Below are 9,085 nucleotides of genomic sequence, written 5' to 3'. Positions count from 1 at the left end.
TCGAATGTGAGTTGATTCGAGCAAGGTCGAATGTTACTCTTACTTAATTCGAATGAGGTGGAATGTGAGTTGATTCGAGCGAGGTCGAATGTTACTCTTAATTAATTCGAACGAGGTCGAGTATGAGTTGATTCGAGCGAGGTCAAATGTTACTCTTAGTTAATTCAAACGAGGTCGAATATGAGTGTCGCGCCTCTTTTTCCCCCTCCTCGCGGGGAGAAGTCCGGGTTTCGACATTTACGGGGTGCAATGACTCATTTCCTTTTGGGAATTGGGTATTTGAAGAGTCGCCACCTAACGGATTATGGTGCGTTAGGGCACCTAGAGCTATTAACTCTTGGGTTGGTTTGCATTACCAGAGATTAGGGTAAGGGCTCGAAGTAACCTCGAGGGGAAGGTGTTAGGCACCCCTCTTGGTCCACAACTGTGGGTCCCGGCCGAACTTATATTCACAAATTAGTCCATAAATAAACAATTGAAGCAAGTAATAGCAAGTAGAGCATGTTGGGCATTGTATAAAAATAAGAATTTAAACAGGTTGTGAAAAAAAAAAGGAAAAATGAAGTTTCAAGCAAAAGGATTTGGGGGAGAGGGAGGTCTTAGGTTGGTTAGCCTATAGGATCGCATCAGTACAATGCCTGGTAATCACTCCTTGAAAAGGGGATACGCGTGGCATTAGCGCACCGGTCATCATATCCATGTCTATCATTCCCATCCCCTTATTGGTCATGCAAAGCGAGTGTTGGTCACGGATTCATACCACATGCAGCTACCCGTCCCTTTTTAGTGGTCCCGGAGGGAGTTAGGACCTCTACCTATAGGTAGTTCTAGACAAACCCCTAAGGTTTTTTAAAGGTGAAAATTCAAAGGCGACAAGCAAAACAATTAGGACTTTGAGCAAACAAGAACAGGAAGGAGTAGATAAAGGCTCAATTTTCCTCCTCAAGTAAACATACAAGCAGCACGACTCGAACATAGTTAAGGTCTTTATTAATCAAAGTCCTAAAGCAGGATCTCTAAGTGACTGTGCGAAAACAGACCAAACCTTTATACCCAGAAGTTATAACCTAGAAGTTGCCTAGGGACTCTTTTTTTTTAAATATCAGACTCAGAAACGTTAAACGACAGAAAGAGCTTCAGGCGAGTGCAGTTTTGAAAATGCCCTAAGGCTTGCCTATATGCAGCATACTATGTCTATATTAATGCAGAGACAAACATATTTTCGAAATAGACTCCTTTAATACCTATAAGCATGGTATCTAATGAGATTAATGCAATTTTGAAAGAACTTGTTTCAGAAAATGCTTGACACTTAATAAGACCAGTTTTAGAAATGAAATAGGCGTGATGAAGTTGATTTATTAGTCCAAAGTAAATCACCAGATAGAATTGCGAGTGTAGATCCCTATAAACATGATATCTAGGCGTATTACTGATTTTAGCAACATACAGAAAGACTTATTAGAACTGAATCGGAGTTGAGTCCTATAGGCATGGTATCTATATCTGAATTGATTTAAGGCATGATTGTTTGGGACCTATAAACACGGTCTCTAACATGACAGAATGCAAAACCTTATGAACATGATTTCTATCTGATGCAAACGAAATTAGAAGTGAGATCCTATAGGCATGATTTCTATTAGGCAAGGCAATCAGATTTAAAAGAGTAAATCCCTATGAGCATGTTTTCTATTGCACAAAGCAGGCAGATTTAAAAAGTAAGATCCTAAGATCATGATTTCTACCCATATTACCCCATAAAGTATACATCTACCCACCCTTTTTACTAAATACCCCAAATATCTGTTTACAAATTATTACAGGCCAATGAATGAATTACATAAGTAAAATAGAAAATCAAGAAACTATTCTATAGGGAGCCTACAATTAGGCCCAAGTTTCCCGAAGCCTCCAATGGTCTCGTAAGCCTCAATTCCATAGACAAATCAGAGTCTAGGTGCATCAAAGTTCCCTAAGGGCCTCAAGGACCCCGGGCAATGCTTACACCTAGACTTAGCAACCCAGAATTGAACAAGTGCAGTGTGGAAAGGCCAGCCTCAGTATGCCAGAGTTCAGAGGGCTCTCAAGAGGATCCCAAGGCAGTACACATACTAGAGGGGGCAGAACTTATTGACTAAGAGTAAAGTGGAAGTGCAGGACACAAGTTGAAGAAGCTTATTAAAGACTGTACTGGAAAGTCTGTTTTGAGAGCAGTTAGTAAAGCAACAAAGATTGTTTGAAAAGAGGTTGGAGTAGTAAACAAGCTTAAACACCTTAAGAAAAGATCACACACAGCTAGTTTACAGAATTCAGTAGTCATACAGGGATCAAGGGATTGGGGATACATAGACATTTTAGCTGCACAACCCAGCAAGGATCTTAAGACTAGTTTGGACATACTCAGAGATAGTTAACTCTGGCATAATCACACACCAGTCAGGAGAAATACAAACACATAGAAGGGGTGATAAGGATTCGGGGATTCATAGGATGGTAAGCATACAAGAAATAAAAGACAATTGACAAGCATGTTTTGAAACACACATAAGGAGATACATTAATCCAGAGGGAAGAGGAGACATAACAACATGCTGATAAGGCAACTTAACTACAAGTTCCACAACAGAACCACAAGTAGAAGCAAACTAGAAATAAAAGAAACTGAAACAATAAGAGAAGCATATTGTTGTTGGAGCTTTAAATCAAAACTGAGACATACCAGTCAAGGTAGAAGTAAGCAGAATGAAAGAACCAAAGTGCACAGATGATTAGCCTTGGCTTTCAGCCGGCTAATAGTAGCAAATAGCACAAGAGGGAGAGGGAGAGCAGAGATTTTAGTAAGAGAGGTAGTTTCTGAAAACCAGTGTCCGTCTGTGTTAATGAAAGACTTAGAGTATTTATAGTTGAAAAATAGGTAGTAAAACAAGGTAAGAGTTATAGTAGTATAATAATTGAAGAACTCAGAATCAATCAATTAGAGAATCAAGGAAGTACTCCCTTAAGTTAAAGGAATCAAATCAAACGGGAAGATTCAGTATCATATAAGGCAAGAAGAAAAATCAGTGCATGACTAAATAAGGAAGGGGTCAAGGTTCAGTAAGCATAGAGTAGTCGATTAGGACTAAATTCATAAAACCTCAATTAAGGAAATGACTCAGTAAAATAAAGTACCATAGCAAATAAGGTAATGAAATCAATCAATTTAAACAGCCGAATTTTTAAAAGAAAATCTTTCAATCAAATCATCAATTAAGGAAATCAGAATCAATCAAGAGGGAGACATGATTCTACATTTTCAACATATAAATAGAGAAGATCAAACAGACGTAGTAAACGGCAAGGTTAGTCATATTAACAGAGAGAAGCAAGAGATGAACAAGCAAAATGAGCACAGTCATACAGAAGTGACATAAGTAGCTAAGGATTCAGTAAAACACATTCGGAGCATGGTAACTGAAAGTACAGGAGGGGGGGGGTGAATTGTTACTAATTGAAATTAATTGTTACTGAGTTGACTTAAGACTTTAGTAGTCGACTAAATATGACAATCTTGCAGATATAACAGTTTGAGGTAATATGCAGAAAGTAAATGCTGAAATTGAAGACACCAGGAATTTTATACTGGTTCGGATTCAATGTGAATCCTAATCCAGTCCCCTTGGGTTGCAAGGGATTTCTCTTCAAGCAAATGAGTTTTCTTTCGAGTACAGATGTGATGTATATCGCTCAGATTCTCTAGCACTCGTTTGATACAATGCCTCACCAGTTGTATGCCCTCTTTCTATCCCTGACTTATTACACAACAGATCTATGAATGGTGAAGGCTCGTCAACCCAAGGGTTTTGATCCTTGGAAAGAATTGATTCTTTCCAAGAATAAGGAACTATCCGTTGCTTCTCTTGAGATCTTTTCCTTCGGCAGACAATGGACTTAACAAGATTTCTCCTTGATTGTTGGACCTTCCAAACTTGACCACTGACCGGATCTTCTAGCCTTTATTATTCTCCCGTGATTTCGCCAATCACAGATCACTTCGAATCTTCACTTCGTTATGGCTGATTTGATTTCCCAGATTCACGGAGCTAATCCTGATTTGCTGATGTAGATTTGTAGCTTTCCTTGTACACCGTGCGTTCTATAGGTGGCTTCCCTTGTGAGAGATTTCCTTCCTTGTTCGATACTGCTATTTCACTAGTTCTTCTTTACTTCTTTGAACTCCTGCACATGTATATTAATCGCATCATTAAAATATGATCTAACAATCTCCCCCTTTTTGATGATGGCAAAATAATATACGTAGATGTAAGGAAGTAAACAACAGTTGACTTCCCTGTTTGTTACTAGCCGACTTGGCTCCCCCTCAATGTGTGTAGTCAACTGGACTTAGTCTCCCCCTCAATGTGTGCAGTCGACTTGTTCCTGTGCAATACATATAAAGTCTATGCATGTAGCATAGTCGACTTAACCTGTTCAAAGAATAAAGAGTACCATCTATGCATGTAGCATAGTCGACTTGAACCTGCACATATTATCAGACTTGAACCTGCACATATTACAGACCAAAGAGGTCTAGTCAACTTGAACCTGCACAGATTGTCATAATAGTCCAAAGAGATATACATTCTCCCCCTTTTTGACATCAGCAAAGCGGGATTAGTAAGCAAAAAAAACTATCTACACATGCAAAAAAAACATCCAAGGGAACAGCCCAAAACAAAGCCAAAACAAGTTTGAAACAAAAATTGTCTAGCGACGCAGGAAGTAAGTAAGAGTATTGCAGATCGCCTCCTTCAACTGTGCAAAGTTGGTGTTTGCAGCAACGCTCGTTCCATCTAGCCTGTCATGAACTTCCTTGAAGGCTTTAGTCACATTCTCCCTTACCCTTTGCACAGCCACTCTGATTTTAGACACATCAGACCCAGTTTCCTTTGAAATAGCATGAATAGCACCCACAGTCGACTGAGTAGCAGACAGGAGAGACTTGATGTCTAACAGTTGGGAGTCAATGGAGCCTGGAATCCAGAGGGGTCTGTTTTGCTTCACTCTCACCCTTCTTAACCCAGGCACCCTTGACACTCACATACCCCATACTAGAGAAAGCTCTAGAATTGTAGGACTTGGAAACACAGACAAAAGGGTAGTCAGAAAGAGGGATTTGATGGGCTTCCAGAATGTGGGTAATGGCCATACCAAAAGGTAAACTGGTGGGATCTTCTGCACTCTCAATCATAAAATTTATGACCCAGGAGGACAACTTGAGTTTGAGTTTGGTGATGAGACAATAGACAAAGAAAGTGTCCCTTTGAGAGAAGGTGGAGAAGGAACCAGTTCTGGGGAGAAGAGTGGTTGCAACAATGTGGGCAAGAACCCGAGTTTCAAAACTTACATCACTAGTCCCCAATTGATTTGGAAGGGTTTCAGAGGGATTTTCAGCAATGCACTGTTTGTCCTGGTCAAAGGAAATTTCAAAGTCCTCAGGCCAAACATTTTTAAAGAGAGTGGGGAAACCAATGCAACGACAGAGAAAAATAGAATCGAACAGGGCACAGTCAAGAACAATGCGTTTACCAAGGACAAGAGTTTCAAGCTTATCAGGTTTACTAGAGCGAAGATTAGCATAAAACATACGGACTAAAGGCTCATACACTTTAGGCGGAGAAATAGAGAGAAATTTTTCCCACCCTTGATACACAAAGAGATCCTTTACCTTACAGTTGAGGGCCTCCATATCGTCAAGATCCACAATGCTTCCATGGGCTATGCGCTTATCCTTGAGAGAGAGAAAAGAACCCCTATTTGGGGTATCCCAGAAATTTAGGTCGGAATCGAGAGAAGTAGAGAAATCGAATTTTGATTTCTTTAGAGTGGAAGAGACAGGAAGATCCTCCATGGGACGGTTACCAGAGGCTTTTTCTCCTAAGAGTTGAGAGTGTTCAGAGAACGCTCCTTGAGAAGAGGCGAAGCCCTTAGAATGATCAGACCCTAGGTCTACTTGCTCAGGAGGCGCTGAAGAGGGTTTTGCCTTAGAACGGGTGCTCTTTCTGGTGGAGGTGGAGGGTTTTTTGGAGGTTTTAGCCATGGGAGAAGAGAGGGTTTTCACAAACTGAAGAGAGAGGATGGAGATGAGAGTGACCCGAAAAGGCTTAACTTAAAGTAAGAAAGATTTGACGGTTGAGTACAAAAAGGAAAGAGTGTCAGATGAAACGATGTGATGATTGGCTTTCCATCTTCGACTGCGAACTGATGTGAAACAGAATAAAAAAGAGAGGGAAGGAATTGAAAGCGTAATTAATGCACTGAAAAGTAGTAATTATGACAAGTTTTTGAAAAAGAACAATTAGGTCCTAAGAGTTTTTTGAAAACCAAATTATCCCAAGTAATTTTCTCAAAAGGCAAAATCTTTCTTCCAACAAAGGTTTAGTAAAAATATCAGCTAATTGGGCAGAAGTGCCAACAAAAGCTAATTCTATGTCACCCTTAAGAACATGATCTCTAATAAAATGATGCTTAATGTCAATATGCTTTGCTCTAGAGTGATGCACATGATTTTTTGAAAGACAAATTGCACTTGAATTATCACAAAAGATTTGTATAGGTTTAAAAGAAAGTTCATAGTCACCCAATGGATGAGACATCCATAGGAGTTGTGCACAACATTGACCAATGGCAATATACTCAGCTTCAGTAGTGGACAAGGCGACTGATGCTTGCTTTTTACTGTTCCAGGATATTAAAGCCTTTCCTTGTAATTGACAAGTGCCACTCGTGCTTTTCCTGTCTTCCTTATCACCTGCTAAATCTGCATCTGAGAAACCTTCTAATTTAAACGAGTTAGAGCGAGGATACCATAATCCATGAGATACTGTGCCAATGAGATATCGAATAATTCTTTTTACAGCAGTCAGATGTGACTCCTTGGGAGCCGACTGAAACCTGGCACATTTACAAACGCTGAACATTATATCTGGTCGACTTGCGGTCAGATACAGTAGTGATCCAATCATTCCTCTGTATTTGGTTTCATCAACTGGAGTACCCTGTTCATCCTTATCCAAATTTGTAGCCGGACTCATAGGCGTGCCAATTGATTTTGCATTGCTCATACCAAATTTCTGGATCAGCTCCTTTGTATATTTAGTCTGACAAATGAAGGTTCCCTCTTCGGTTTGTTGAATTTGAAGCCCAAGAAAAAATGTGAGTTCACCCATCATGCTCATTTCGAACTCGCTTTGCATGAGGTTTGCAAATTCCTTGCACATAAGAGAGTTAGCACTACCAAAGATAATGTCATCAACACAAATTTGAATGATAAGATTACCTTCTGTTGATCGTTTAATGAATAGAGTAGTATCAATTTTACCTCTAGTAAACCCATGATCAACAAGGGAAGTACTTAACCTGTCATACCAGGCACGTGGAGCCTGTTTCAGTCCATATAGGGCCTTAGTAAGCTTGTACACATGATATGGGAATTTTGAGTCTTCAAAACCTGGAGGTTGTTTTACAAAAACTTCCTCTTCGATGAATCCATTCAGAAAAGTGCTTTTGACATCCATTTGAAACAACCTGAATCCTTTAAATGATGCGTAAGCTAGCAGGATTCATATAGACTCCAGTCGAGCTACTGGGGCAAAGGTTTCATCATAGTCGACTCCTTCTTGTAATAGCCTTGAGCGACTAATCTAGCCTTGTTCCTTATGACTTGTCCCCCTTCGTTCAATTTATTTCTAAATACCCATTTTGTTCCGATGACAGATACATTATCGGGTCTGGGCATTAACTTCCAAAATTGATTCTTGCTGAATTGATCTAGTTCCTCTTGCATGGCTTTGACCCAGCTCGAATCCTTCAATGCTTCCTCTACCTTTTTGGGCTCTATTTGAGAGATCAGAGCAATATTTGCTTTCTTTTTGATGGCAGCCCTGGTTTTCATTCCTTTGTTTGGATCCTCTATAATATATTTCTGTGGATATTCAGGTTCGCTCCTCCATTAATTTAGTTGGACAGTGCTTGTAGTCGACTCCGTACGTTGTTCAGGAGAGTTGTCGCTGATTTGTTCAGTCGACTCAATCACATCTGCGGGATTAGTTGACTCCTGTGATTTTTCTTTATCCTGAGCTTCTTGAGTTTGATCTTCGTCACCTGCATTAGTTCCTTTCTCGACCAAGGGATTATTTTCATCGAATATAACATGGACAGATTCTTCTACGCATAAAGTACGTTTATTAAAAACTCTAAATGATCTGCTATTTAATGAATAACCAAGAAAAATACCTTCGTCACTTCTTGGATCAAATTTTCCAAGATTATCCTTACCATTGTTATGAATGAAGCACTTACTTCCAAATGGATAAAAATAACTAATATTCGGACGTTTACCTTCAGCCCAGAAATGATTTGGGAGTGAATGTTCTAACAACATGGTTCTTGCCATGTCCTGAAGAGTTCTGTTCTTTCTTTCCACAACTCCGTTTTGCTGTGATGAGCGTGGAGCGGAGAAATTGTGAGTGTAGCCTTAATTGTCACAGAAGTCTTCAAATGATTTACTTTCAAACTCGCCTCCATGATCACTTTGGATTTTTGAGATCAGATAACCTTTTTCTTTTTCAATCCTTTTGCAAAAGACTTCAAAATTTCTTAAGGCTTCATCTTTATGAGACAGGAAAATCACCCAGGTGAAACGTGAAAAGTCATCAACAATAACAAAAGCATATTTCTTGCCTCCTATGCTAGCAGTTCTAGTAGATCCAAATAAATCCATATGAAGTAATTGCAATGGTTTTGAAGTAGACACCATGTCTTTGTTTTTGAAAGAATTTCTAGTTTGCTTACCCATCTGACATGCATCACAAATATGAGTTCTAGAGAAATTCAGTTTGGGTAATCCAATAACTAAATCATGTTTGGATAATTTTTCAATCAAATGCATGCTGGCATGACCTAGTCTTCTGTGCCACAACCAAGGATCATCAGATATAGAAGTTAGGCAAATGTGACCATCTATATTTTCGAATCCATCAAGTATGTAAACATTTCCGTACCTTTTTCCAGGAAGAATTATTTTACCTGATTCGTCTTCGAT

The sequence above is a fragment of the Nicotiana attenuata genome, unplaced genomic scaffold (genome assembly GCF_001879085.1).
Source record: "Nicotiana attenuata strain UT unplaced genomic scaffold, NIATTr2, whole genome shotgun sequence".
Taxonomy (NCBI): domain Eukaryota; kingdom Viridiplantae; phylum Streptophyta; class Magnoliopsida; order Solanales; family Solanaceae; genus Nicotiana; species Nicotiana attenuata.
This window is presented reverse-complemented; position numbering follows the sequence as displayed.